Source organism: Lipophrys pholis (genome assembly GCF_963383615.2).
Source record: "Lipophrys pholis genome assembly, chromosome: 15".
NCBI classification, from domain to species: domain Eukaryota; kingdom Metazoa; phylum Chordata; class Actinopteri; order Blenniiformes; family Blenniidae; genus Lipophrys; species Lipophrys pholis.
The window spans coordinates 13,159,990-13,174,079 of record NC_137642.1 but is presented as its reverse complement, the minus strand read 5'-3'; positions in this window follow the sequence as shown (position 1 = coordinate 13,174,079).

The following is a 14,090-nucleotide window of genomic DNA, read 5'->3' as shown; positions in this document are numbered from 1 at the left end:
GGACCAATCAATCAGCGTGATTTAGAGCTCTGGAAACGAGCAGAAATGACATCATGAGCTCTAAATTCTCTTACTCTGGTGTGCTAACAAAGACAAAAGCTCATATTCTTTCTTTGTGTGTATTTATTAAAAAAAGAAAATCCACTGGCACAAATATGTAAACCGAATCCTTTTATTGTTGGTTCTATTCTTCAACGCCAAATTTCTTTGCAAAAGGTTAAAACGGTGCGTTAAAAAGATGAAGAGATGAAGATGAGGGCATGCACTCAATGTGGGATAAAGTGGAGCTGCATTGATGGTGTCGCAGAGAAGGAGACTGCTGACGCAGAACAAAAACCTTAAATCAAAGCTCTTCATGATGAAATACTTGTGCATCACTTAACATTCAAGTCAGCGTTTGTGTCTTGGATTGTCGACACTTTGGAATTCCAGGAGATTTTAAGAGAAAAGTTTTATGATGAGAGATAAGGTTTGAGTGCACACCATGCATCAGTCATAATGACGCCTCCGACACGTCCTCTAGAGTGGAAGAGGTTAAGTATGACCCCTTCCCCCTGCGGTCCATCTCAAGAGGGCTGAGAATTATTACCCTGCAGGATGTTTTCAAAATAGGCCCCGTCATAGACGATTGGGAGTCTGAGAAAAACAGAGGAATGAATTCCAGCTTGTGTTTCCTCATCAGCCAGAAAGATTAAACTTGCACTGATAAAGGACAACTACCAGAGACCTTAAGAGCATTTTGTGGGAGCTGGAAGATAAGGTGGGTTAGATTGGGGCCTGCAGTATTCTGCCAAGTGACAGAAAGCAAAATCAAGACAAGTTCTCATGCTTTTTTAAATTATTCTTATAACTATCCGCTGTTTTACAAAACGCTCAGTGAAGTTAATAACACAATCATGTCACTTTGTTTCAGCTGTGGTTGTTTCTAAAGCGCTCTATAAATAAAGTTGAGTTGAGGAGAGTTATTGGCAGGCTAATATATCTAAATACTTATAGTTGCGCATTGCTTCAGTGGTGAAATGATGTCCCATCATGCTTTGTGAGGGGACATGTTTTCAACTTCCCATCACACTGTTTTTAATGCAGCTGCCCACTCCAGGACTGCTGTCCGGTGGCTCTCTGACCCCGATGAGCATCTCGCGGCTGCAGGAAGCATCACCTTATACATGAAAACACGTCTAACTGACTAATGTATTGACTGCTGGCTTGTGAAGCGGCAGACGTTTCATGATTTGGCCAACTTGATCTTTGCGAGAGCAGCTTTATGTTGATTAAAATAGCAGCATCAGAGCAGCAATGGAGAAAGAACAAAGTCAAAGTAGAACAAGAGCAAAAAGACACTACCAAGCGCAGCAGATGGGGACAGGCTCATGGCTTCCCTTTGACATTAAGTACGATTTAATATGAAAATCATGCAGAAGCTCCTGTTTAACACACAATTGATGTCTGTAGCATCTCACTGTTTCTGCAACAGAAATAGTTGCATTATCCTGCCGATGCTCTTCTGAACTCAGCCGAACTGTCTCCGTGCTCAAAAATGTGTCACATGATTTAGTTTCAAGCAGCAAAATAAATTAGCACTAATGTGTTTTCTGAGTTGTTGTTGACCGTGGCCTTTACAAGTCAACCCCATACGGCTCCTCTGTGATGACAGCCCACTGACGGAGACACAGAGAGCTATTCATCTGCTCTCTGAGCCGCATGTCACTTTTTGTGGCTTTCCAAACTTTCAAAAACCACAGACTTGTCAAAGAAAGGCGATCATGATTATGGCGTCCTCTTCTACGGTCACATGTAATTATCTTATGCTGGTTATTTGAAGCGTTAGCTGGACTCAGCACCGGGTTTTCTCCTGTGAGCTGCAAGTGGTGTCTCGAGTTACATCTGACGCTGCTTTGTGCAAATGATTTAATTTCATTTTCTGGTCTGTCCTGATGTGTGTGTTCAGTCTGAAAACTAATACGTCACAAGATACACACCACATCGCCACAAAACCTCGTCTGTAGTTCTATTAGACGTGCAAAGGTCCATGTGCATGGTTCCAGTAAGAAATAAATACCAGCCACATCACAACAGTTTAAGATATTTTAGACAAGATTTAACTCAAAGAAAACACGAGTCTAAAATTATTAAACGGAACAAGGTTGTGTCCGCTGGGTTGCAAAACAAGAAGTTCATGACCATTGTATTTGGATTAAAATGATAGGACCTGATTGATAAAAACAGACCACACAAAATGTTTCATGTGAGTAATTCCACAAAATCAGACAGAAACAATTCTTTGTGGTTAGATTTTATAGGTTGAATGAAAGAACAACATGCTGAGGAGCAGGTTATGTAAATGTTCTCATTCAAGTGGTGGTAATTTGAGTTTACAGGCGATCTATCATAGATCGAATCCTGCTTAGGATTTCATCGAAAATAGAAATGTGTCACTCTTCCATGTACTTGTTTAAATCACCCATTGAAATAGCAACAGAGTTATTTGTTTATCCTGTTTAGACATGCCAGAAAATTGTGAGCAACATTGTATTTTAACCGTTTGGTTTGGAGCACCAAGTATTGAATCCATCAACAGGATTCAGAAAAGGTCTTTTCCGTGACCATAATTCACTATAATTATCTTGTGACCTCGCCGAGCGGCCAGAGTAAATGAGCACCTGTCAATGGACATAAACTTTGGGTTTTTTTGATGGTCTTTAGCAGCGGGAACAATGGCACATATGTGCCACAAGACATTAAAACTACATTATAGTTTATTGCTATTTCAGAAGAGTCATTGGGCGAACAAAAATAAATAACTTCAGAATGTGCTGAACATAGATTGCACATAACAAGCCCATTCAGATCTTCCACTGTTTAAGCAGCCTTTCAGCAGCAGTTTTTCACATGTCAATTTCATGGTCATCAATGATGGAATATTTGGTGGATTTTTTTTGCAAGATGAACAGAAAAAAAATGTAAAGTACAGCAAAAAAGGCTCCTTGTAAGCCGAATGATCTGTGTCACTGAGTGGCAAGGACGATGTTCTCTTTGTCAAACTCCCTCCTAAATCACACGCCACATCAGAGAAAGGTTGATTAACACCTGCTTTCAATTAGGTGACTTTCCCATCAGGCTTTGGGTGTAGGGAGGTTGAGAAGCCTCATGCCTCGTCACGTCGAAGATGTTACCGAATTAGAAAGCTATTAAATCACAGGAGCAGACGCACGGCGTTGCGAGGGGCATCGTTTGTCTTCATTTGAGCCGGCCCTCCATGATCATCTCCACAGGGGCGGCTAATTGAAAAAGGGCTTCAGAAATGCGATTGTTAGCAGCGATAATAATTTATTGCTTTCAGCTTGTGGAGTCCAGGGAGTCATTTGTATTCATTAGTGTAAATTCAAATTATGTTTGCGATTAAAATGTGACTTTGACAGGCGGAGGGGCCTCAGACAGGGACAGGCGCTGATGAGACCTTTGCTCCGGGTCACTGCCTCCCACATTTGCCGCTTGCTAAATACGGGCTGGAGGAGCCTTTTTAGCCTCACCACCATCAATCTGTGTCTGATTCAAGTTGAGACGTTAGCTTTGATGGCCTCGGCTTGGGTGTCTCTGTGCACGCCGAGTGCATTTAGTAGGCAAATTACCCTACCTTCTGAAAGACAACACCAATCACACGTAAACACTGGCGCTGCTCACTTCAGAGTCGTTCTCCTCTCTTCTCTTTCTTTTAGCCAGTAGGTGGTTATTATTTGTCATTCCTGACTAATATTGACCAAGCTTTTCTCTAAATGTCAGGCTGGGATTTCTTTGACATCGAAGAGGAGATGGCAGTTAAGTAGGTCAGTGTCACTATGATGAACATCAACCATGGCGGGTCAGTGACTGGGCTGCTCTTCCACTTGCCCGCCGCCTGTCACAGACCACTGAGCCAGGGGAGGCAACGGAGCTGAGTGCTCCTTTATTGAAGCCCGGTAAATTACTCCAGTATACAGGCTGTCACCACATAAAGTGAGGAACTTTATCAGATGTATACTGCCAAAGGTCATATTTTATTGACCTGACAGGTCTCTGGCGGGGGCCTTCTGGAGAGGCTGACAAGACTGGAGCAAATGCTCACGTCTAAAGGCTGTTCATGTTGGACACGGAAATGTCAAGTGAAGCAGTTTTGAAGGCAAGAACACCCAAGATATTTTAGATTCTATACTCTATTTTTTCATCTAAACTCAAAGTCATACAATTATCTCGTAGTGATATAAAATACTATTCCAAGTCTGTCAGGTGTCAAGTCTGTTATCGAGGACTGCATTGTCGAGACTCTTCCGGGTGGACTTTGCATGATCTTCCGAGTCTATATGTTTAGGTTTTCTCGATTTACTTTCACAATCTAAAGATAAGTAAAAGTAGCACAAACAGTGAACAAATCAGTAACCGTCGTTGTTCGGTAACTTGTATTTCATTGTCACAATGCTTCTTAGCAGTACCAATTCCAGTATTGGAAAATCTCTTAATTTCCCCTTTAAATGATGCCAGATTTGTTAAAAAAAAAAAAAAAACATGTGTTTGTGTGATGGGTACCAGAGTATGTATGTGGCAAATGGTGATTGCAGAATTGTGTATCATCCACACAGCGGTGTGAGACGAGCCTGGTAACCCAGAGGTGTCAAGCTGTAGTGGAGGTCTATGATTCTACCACACAATAAGGCTCCTGTGGTTGAATGTATGAGTAAATACTTGAATTACAAATATGTCTCATTTCATATTTTAACCACATTGAAGAAAAAAACAGTCAATAGCAGAATAAGCTATTTGGCATTGGCCGTGAAGATTTGACACATTTTTCATGGATACAACTCACATACTCAGCTCTGCTGCTCACTCTACAAATTCACGTTCCTTATGAAAGTAAGGGAAATGAACAGGGCTTACAATTGTAAAATGTTTATTATAGATAGGCGCTGTCACAACAAAAAAATATATGAACGAGTGTCCTTAGTTTTTGTGCCTAGTTTATGTTGAGTCAGCTGATGATTAAATATTCTGGTGAAAGCACAGTAAGTGTTGCTGTGCTTTCTCTTCTGTTTCTCCATTCACTCCCCTGTGTCTGGATGATGATGATGATGATAATGATGATGATAATGATGATGATGATGATGATGATGATGATGATGATGATGATGATGATGATGATGATGATGATGATGAGCAATAATTGTCAAAATACACATTTTAAAGCTGACAGAAGAGTGCCTTCAAAGTCCCTGCAGTCAAATTGCAGGGAAAACAGTGAAAGAGAGTGATTATTTTTTAACATTATTTAACTTCGCCCCCCCAAAAAAATTGTTCTACCTATGATATGTCATCACAGGTATCTAAGTGCATTTTAGTACTGAATACTTTTTCTGACTCTGTTGAAATGTTGAAACTGTCACGACTAATGTAGGAGGTGTACCTTTTAAAAACCCTCATGGAGCTCTGAGTTACAGGAGGGACAGATCAGCCTGAACATAGTATGTCTGCTCCTCTGACGCGTCCTTCCCCCTTACAGGATTTCCAGTATCCCCCACCCCCCTTCCTCAGACTTGACTGCACAAAAACAGATTTCCCCTCTCAATTAGGCATGAAACACATACTTCAACAACGTCATACCTTTCTATAAACATGGGAAACATGCAAACATACACACACAGCTGTATACCTGTGGAAAATCCCGGAGTTTCCTTCTGACCCTGAGCCGCACTCGACAGGAACAGGAGCACCAAACTTGCATCAATAGAGCTTTTCTCTTTGGTAGAGGGAAACCTCATACATGCACATGCATCCACACAGTCTGCCTGGGTACACACTCACAGGGCAACCCCCTCACGCACTCCCACGCTACAGGACTCAGTAAATGTCAGACCATGGGAGAGAGGGTTTATCTTGGAGTCTTGTGGTATTTTTACACCTTTACTTACTGCCTCACACACATGCTCCCATATGTGTATGCATGCACACTATATATATATATATATATATATATATGTGTGTGTGTGTGTGTGTGTGTGTGTGTGGTGTGTGTGTGTGTGGTGTGTGTGCGTGTGTACTGCATCCTCATATGTACGGCATCACTAATGGTTTTCCTTTTAGCGTATTTCATCATTTTAATTGTTTGAGTTTGTCTTGACGACTGCTTTCAGACCATTTTTGCGTCGAGTCCTCACTTCTCACCCTTGATGGGTGGAGTTCACAGCCTCCGCCCATCTCTCTGCTCTCGGATTAAGCAAAAAGAGATTACAGTGAGGCCAAATGCTGGCCGTCACAAATGACTCTTACTAATATAAAAAGTAGAGACATTACCAATAAAACAAATGTGTAGTTTCCCTGGTCTAACCAAGATCCACATCGTATCGACCCCACCTCAAGATAATCTGGGAAGATTTTCTTGACTATCAAAGATGGATTACAGTGGCAAGATATGCTGTTTAATGTAGCTACTGGAATGTCAATAATGCCATCAGTGTCAATTTTGAGATGTATTTACTGACCAGAGCCTTCTGTCAAAGATATTTCTAGTGACTGCTTAGGCATTTATCTAATCTAATATCTCTAAAATGCAGTTAAAAAGAATTATTTCTCATCACCTAGTGAGTGATGAGTCAGCTCATATTCAGTAGTCAGCCTTGGTAGCTCTTGTCAAAGCAAGCAAATCTCACAAAACGAAATTGCAGATTTCAATGCTCAGTAGCATGTTAGTGTAGTATGTTCCAGTGCATGGGCAGCTGTTGTTTGCTTCTTTCACATCCTAAAAATGGCTGTGTGTTTGCCACAGGAATGGCAGTGGCTGCAAGTGATAGGGGTGACGGAGCCATGACAATGCCTGTCTCACTTCCTGCTGTTCCACACAGGAGCCTAAACTACTAATGGCCCCCTAATGTATAAATGCCATTCTGTAGGCATTAGTCACACTTTGTCTCTCTCCAGCACACACACACACACACACACACACACACACACACACACACACACACACACACACACACACACACACACTCACTCACTCACTCGTTTGCATAGCGATACTTGTAGGGGCCCATACAATCACATTATGCATTCCCGAACACTTTAACGGAAATTTAACCCTCACAACCTGCTCAACCTTAACCTCATTGTAACCTTGACTTCACAACCAAATCAGAACCGTTAATCATAAGCCTGAACAATTTGTTTATAAGTTTGTCTGGTCCTACATCGTACCTCTCAAATATTGTGGGCTCTCAGGTTTCAGTCCCCTCAAGGACTGTAAAACAAGAGCATGCACTCAAACGTGATCACATACACACACACACACACACACACACACACACACACACACACACACACACACACACACACACACACGCACACACACTCACAAGGGCAGATCTATCTAAGGCATTAGTCACAGTGGCAGCCCTGCCTATGGTTGGATTGCAGATGAGGGCCAAGGCCAGGGGCTGAGGGTCTAAATTTTCTTGCACAAACAATGCATGTCAAAGGGGCCCATCAGAGGCATTCTTTGAGAATGGGAATATGTTGTTTAGAGAACAAAGAGGGGGCAGCAGGACTGTGCCAGGGACCGGTGACGATAGAGATGTGTATATCTCGATGTGCAGAATGCGATTGTAATGTGTGCATGCTTTCCATGAGTTTGCATCACAACGCAATCCGTTGAGATGAGTAAATCCAAAGTATAGAGAGATGAATTCTGTTTTGTATTCTGGAGAAGAAAATGATCAAACATGCGACTGTGCGGGGGCTTCATGTGAGTCCGTAAAAAAGAAAATCTCTTTCATTGTTTTTCTGTGATGCTGTACAGCAAGACCTCAAGCAGGGAAAGACAAAGGCCTCCTCATTGCCCTGGGAGTTTTTGACAGCTAAATATCTTCATTCACACACAAGGCATTACAGATGCAAATTGCCATTTAGGTGCATGTATGCAAGAAAGGGGACGGTCATTAATCCCTATTTAAAGCATCATTTATCAGAGTTCAAATAAGACTGTAAGAGAGGCCATTAATCATGTATATTAAGTAAAATCCTTGTGTAACAATGTGCGTTTTGTATGTTGTATTCACATGAGTGTGTGTGAGGGCCCGAGCGCTTGAATGTGACCTTACCCAAACTTACTGACATTTTCCCACACATGTCAAGAAAGCTGTACGAGCTGACAACCAAAAAAAACACTTTGATAAATTCATCATCTTCCTCTTTCCTCCCACATACATGATCAATCAAAATTTCTTTTATTGCCTCTTGAGGCACAGTATACTGGTTGTCAGAGAGGTAGCGGGGGCCCTTAGAAAAGATATATGGTGCATTTTGGCGGGAAACTTTAAACTAGACATAAAATTTGTATGTGATATTTCCAAAAGTGGAAACTTAAAAAGAACTCAGCAATAACCAACAACTAACAGATGGCCCCGGGTCAAAAGCCTGTCATGCTGCTGCAAAAGTACAAACCTGTATTTCAGTCTATTTAACAATTAGGGACCCTCGCAGCATGGGACATGGACATCATTATTGCAGAGCATCAATCAGACCCCTGAAATCAACCGTGGCCAGCTATTGCTGAACTGTGACTACTCTAAGCCTGTGACCTTATAACAGAGGCTGTAAAACACATAAGAGGGCTTTTATTCACTTCTTTCAGTTTCACGTGATTCTTCTATCATATTGCTTTGCTTTAGAAAGCAAACAATTTAACAGTCTGGTCTGTGCACACACACTCTTCATCTGTGTTGAGCCACAGACTGACTACAAGCCAAGACAAAATTGAGAACATTATTTCCTCGTTTTCATCAGAAAAGGTGGCGTATGGTTTGGCATGTGCGTGTATTTGTGTAGGCTGTGATGTCAACGTGTGTGCGTGTTAGAACAACAGAGTTTCTCTTAAGTGGCTGGAAACTGTAACAAGCTTGTGGTTGTCGGAGGGGGATTCCATAAGAAAACACCTCACCAGGGCTTTCCTCAACATCCTTTTCCTCCACCTACGCCGGCACCACCACTCATACACCCCAATGAACTGTGACATGCATGCATGCTGCAAGTGTGAGGCATGCTAATTTCGGCTTCTCTTGGATAAATATAAAACCATGCAGGGACTTTGCTCTTTGTTTACATTCAGTGATGATTCTTAGGACATTTAATAGTTGTGACGCAGGACTGGGGCTGTGCTGAGCATCACCCGGACCCGGAGACATCTTTCACTCTTTGGAAATCACAAGTGAGAGATATGAGGTCTTTCTTAAAATATATTGAGGACTTCGGTAACTATACTGTAAAGAAAAGCTTGTTACTATTATCAATCCTATGTGTTTCTCATTAAATCCATATTTGACTCCCCATTTCACTTTTGGTTGTGCAGACTACGGTCTCTAGCTGGTTGTAATGTTTCACACCTCTGCAGAGCCGGGCAAAGTAGAGCGGTGTTTCCAAACTCCATGAAACACATTTTCCAACAATTTACACGTTTCGGCTGTTTACCAGGTAGAGACCCCTGAGAGAACACTGGCTGGAAACTTAATCGAGGAACGCTATTTAATGAGTGAACGGGTGGGGGTGGAGGTGAGGAGCGGAGCGGGGGCTTATGCTATTTGATTTCACATTGTAACATAAAGTTGACCTGGAATTAATCCTATGGAAACTGCAAGAGTATGTGGAATACAACCACTTCTGATGTTGCAGGGTGAGAGGCAATGATTAAGATTTTTAATTCCTATAATGGGATATTAGAGATCAATCCTGGCATACACTGCTCAAAAGTGGCACATTTTGGAGTGGCTGCTTGTAATACTTCTCACAAAACAGAGCAGACATTGGCTACTTTAGACAAAAACAATGAACTGTTTTATGGAATATCAAGGTAAATTGCCAGTCAGCAGTTTTCTTACAATAAATTTAGATAAGTGGTTCTCAAACTTTTGGCCATTTCATAATGTGACCAAAACGTTTACATCAACAGTGTGCTTAAAGGATTTATAATTGTTCAATCAAAATGAGACAATGTAATTCTGGATTCAGTGTTTTGTAAATATGATTGTCAGCATTGTATTTTTTTGGGCAGTATCATAGTTTACTGAAGAGATTTTTAATTTTTTTTTACTTTTAAAAGACAGGGACAACAATGGTGCACCTGTTTGGAGGTCGCCTTACATCTGACAGCCATTACTATCCAATGCAATTGTCCATTAGCTTACACTTACCAGGATACCACCAACGATGCTTCATTCATCTTTTCCATCTTGGAACACACACACACACACACACACACACACACACACACACACATAAAAATGAAAAGGATTTTCTCCTCAACCTGGGCCTCTTCCTGCGGGAGTTTATTATTCTTTCTCTGTTGACATGCCATGTGCTGTTATCTTTGAATAACATGCTAAAACATTTTTAAATTCAGTGATACATTTGATGACAACAGCTGGATTGTCTGGCTTTGTGTTCAGGTGTCAAGGTGTGTCTCACATTACAAAACTCTGACAAACCTTAAACCTTTGTCTGCTTTCTTTTTCTGCTTTTCATGCTCAAAAATGTCACTATACTTCCACAATATGTCCAACGGAATTTGAGCGCAAGGTCCCATTTCTGCAGCAGATGGTTTCACCTCATGCTTTAGCACTTCTAACTCTTGTTACTTACAGTAGGCTTTACCTTTTGCTTAATGATGGTCTTGCAACACTTTTGTAATGTGTTAGCGGCGGGCCCGGGTCATTGGCTGCTGCTTTGAGGCCTCTGTGTTCTCTTAGGCCTCTCCTTTCCCAGCTCCTCTCCCCTGAAGCACTGTGGGTGTGTTTAGAGCATGCTCAGCAGGCTGCCCTCAATCACAAAGCTCTGTTCTTCCACACTCCGAGGCTGCCAGCTGGTGAGAGTGGGTAGAGTGGGAGTATGTGTGTGTTTTGAGAAAAAAAGGGGAAAAAAGAACCCAAAAATGCCCAAAACAAAAAAGCATAGCAACTTTATCAACTCCTCCCTGCTGACGCAACTGGAGTGGAGAGGAATGAAACGCCAACTTGGACGCAGAACTTGGATCTTGAAGTCGAGTAAATCAACAAGCTGGACTCATTAGCCTCCGCACTGCGGGTTTTTTTTTTTTATATCTCCCCAGCAGGCAAGTAAGGCTGATAAAGCTCCTCCAGTCCGTAGCCGCTTCACAATCGAGAAAAAAAGAACATAAAATACAAAGAGAGAATAAAGTGCTGGCTTTGGGGTTTCAGGAATCCAAATTAACTGTGGGTCATGTCATGACAGAGCCTTGCTGCAGTAAAGCAAGAAGACAAAACGGCTGAACTACATCACCTTTCTGGAGCATTGGGCAGATCAAGCAGTCTCATGGGAACTCACATGGTCCCGATGACCCGCCCGCCATGAAAGCCTTTTACAGAGACATGCAGGTTCTCAAGCAGAAGAGCCGAATAAAGATAAAAGACTTGGGGATGTGAAAATGAACGACACAGTTTCCAGTTTTTGTTGTGACCAAATGATGCACACCCTGTGGACCTGGCTCGACTGCCTGTCAGTTGGTTGATGAGCATCAACATCCGATCCAGTCGAAGTCTTCAAAGAAAACCAGCAGACACCAAGAGAGATGCATCTGTCATCTGTCATCTCCCATAAAGCCTCAAATTGGAATACAAACAAAAAAAAAGTCCACTTCCTTCCTCCCAGGCATCGCGAAGCAGCCAGGTTTTTGGAAGAAAGACATTACAGCGCTCATCATACACCCACTTGATTATTTACAATAGCACTGGAATGCCGTCGAGGCTGAGAGCTGCTTGAGATGTGGCTTCAGCCAGACTGACAGCAAGAGACACAATTTTAAATGCTGCAGTGCCCAAAGATAATCAAGCAACTTCTTTCAAGAGCCGTCAAAACTGCTGGTCATGTGCCATGTCAGTTCATAAACGCATCATCTGGCCTTTCACCAACATCTGCTGCAGTGCAGTGGACACTGATCGCTTACTGATCCCTAAACAATTCAATTTAATCTCAAATGTAATGAGTTTATAATATGGTAGCACAAATGGGACCCAAAGAGCAGCGTTCCTGCAATTCAGTCAACTCCTCTTGTAATTTCACTGAAGGTCAGTTGTTGGATTGTTGTAACATGCATTCTGTATGTTCAAGATGTAGAAAAGGGAACCAAGGAGTAGATGCAGACAAGCAATTATAAAGTTGAAACTAAAAAGGGTCTTTAATGAGGATTTACCCGCAAAAAAAAAAAAAAAACCAAAGACATCCATATGGGTCGTTAATATAGCATGGACTGACTGAGGCTCATATACACCACCAAGGAATTATTATTTGAACTTAATCAAACAGCCATCCTGTACAGTAGTAGTAAATCCCGCTATAAACAGTGCTGTATGACTTTTACAAAAGACGAAGCTCCTCATTGTGTATAGTTTTTTTTGCCAGATGTGTTTGGATTCTTGCCTTTGAACCCCTTAAACTCCCAAAATATCACTACTGGGAATACATCACAGTAGTCTTCCTCAGCCTTTCTCCAACAGGATGACCACAGAGTGAATTAAATGCATTTGGAGTTTTGAGGGTTGTAACATTGAAGTACATTGTTTTCACAGCTGCATGCAGTAAACAAGATATTTCAGGAGGTTTTGCTTCTTTCTACAAAAAAAAAACAACAAAAAAACAATTAAATGGCTTTTTTCAAATCTTGCATTCTTATCATAACCAGACCAACACTCGGATCCAAGCAGCAAGAATGCAGCCAACATTTTTTGCTTCCATGTGGATCAGCCCCCACATTCGGTTTAAAGTTGGCTGTTGTGGTTGGCCAAACTGCAGCGCAATGGACCTGATCCGTTTTCAAAGCTTCTTCCACTGATCTCTGCTATTAAAGCAGACACTTAGAGAGCTATTTCAGGAGCAAGCCTGGGGGCCACAATAAGAGGGTTTTATTGTTGTGAATGGGGCTTGAAATGAAACAAGCCACTTTTGAGCCTCACTGAAACAATTTCGGTGGAAAAAGGAAAGGCAGACTTAATGAGGTGGATTTGGAAGGATAATCATACGAATGATATGAATTCAGAAGTCACACTCAGCTGGCTGAACAATGAAACAGGCCTTTTGACTCAAGAGGCATACGGAAGCACTTCAGAGAGGATCCTGCTTGGCTACGGTTTCAGTTTTCATTCCCCCAAAACCATGATTATTCTTTTGAATTTCACCCCATCAAAACTGCACTCAGACCTTATGGCACCACAGCAATCCTCTCTGGTCTGTGATTTGCATTTCAAAATTTTGGGAACATGTTTGAAGATCTGGAGATCAAATGCAATGTTACAACGTTGAACTATCCCACTGGGTCAACTACAAGATAGAAATAATTATATAAATACAAACAATTTAAATAATGATATAGTCAAATAGGCAAAGCAGACTGTTGGATGTTTTTGTTTGTTGTTGGGGGTTTTTTGTTACCATAAGCCAGACAGCAGGACACGGGCAGCAGGTCAGAGGTAATTTCTGCAGGAACTTCACACATGCAGGCAGACAATGGATGTTATTGACTGTTTATGCAATGAATGAGTTTTTTGTGCAAATGATATCATACATTAGCAATACTGAGGTGCTAATCTGATACTGAACAATGATTTGTCAGTTAGATGAATGTAGTGTGCACCCTCCACAACCAAACATGATACATGGTACAGCGGCTTCACAGGGGTCTCGATCAACCTCTCTGCTATTTGCCTTTGCCTGTCTTGGTTTGGCAAAGTGATGACTGAAGAGAAACACAATCAGGTCCGGAGAGCTGCTGTATGTCCTTCATTCATCCATCACATCAAGGACTTTCTGAAAACAAAGCTCAAGCAAGCAATTAATGCTGCTGAACTGGAGCACTGTGCTGCTCAGTGCAGAGTCTGCCTCGAGGCGCAGACCGTGGAGGTCACAAAACCACTTCCTATTTACTTTAACATCACCCATGTAGTGGAAACAACAGAGCCGGCATCAAAGTTGTGCTACTGCAAGAAAAACTCACTTATAGCCTGAAGCCTTTTTGGGATGTAACATTAAGCCAATGGCAGTAACAAAAAAAAAAAGAAGGCCTGATT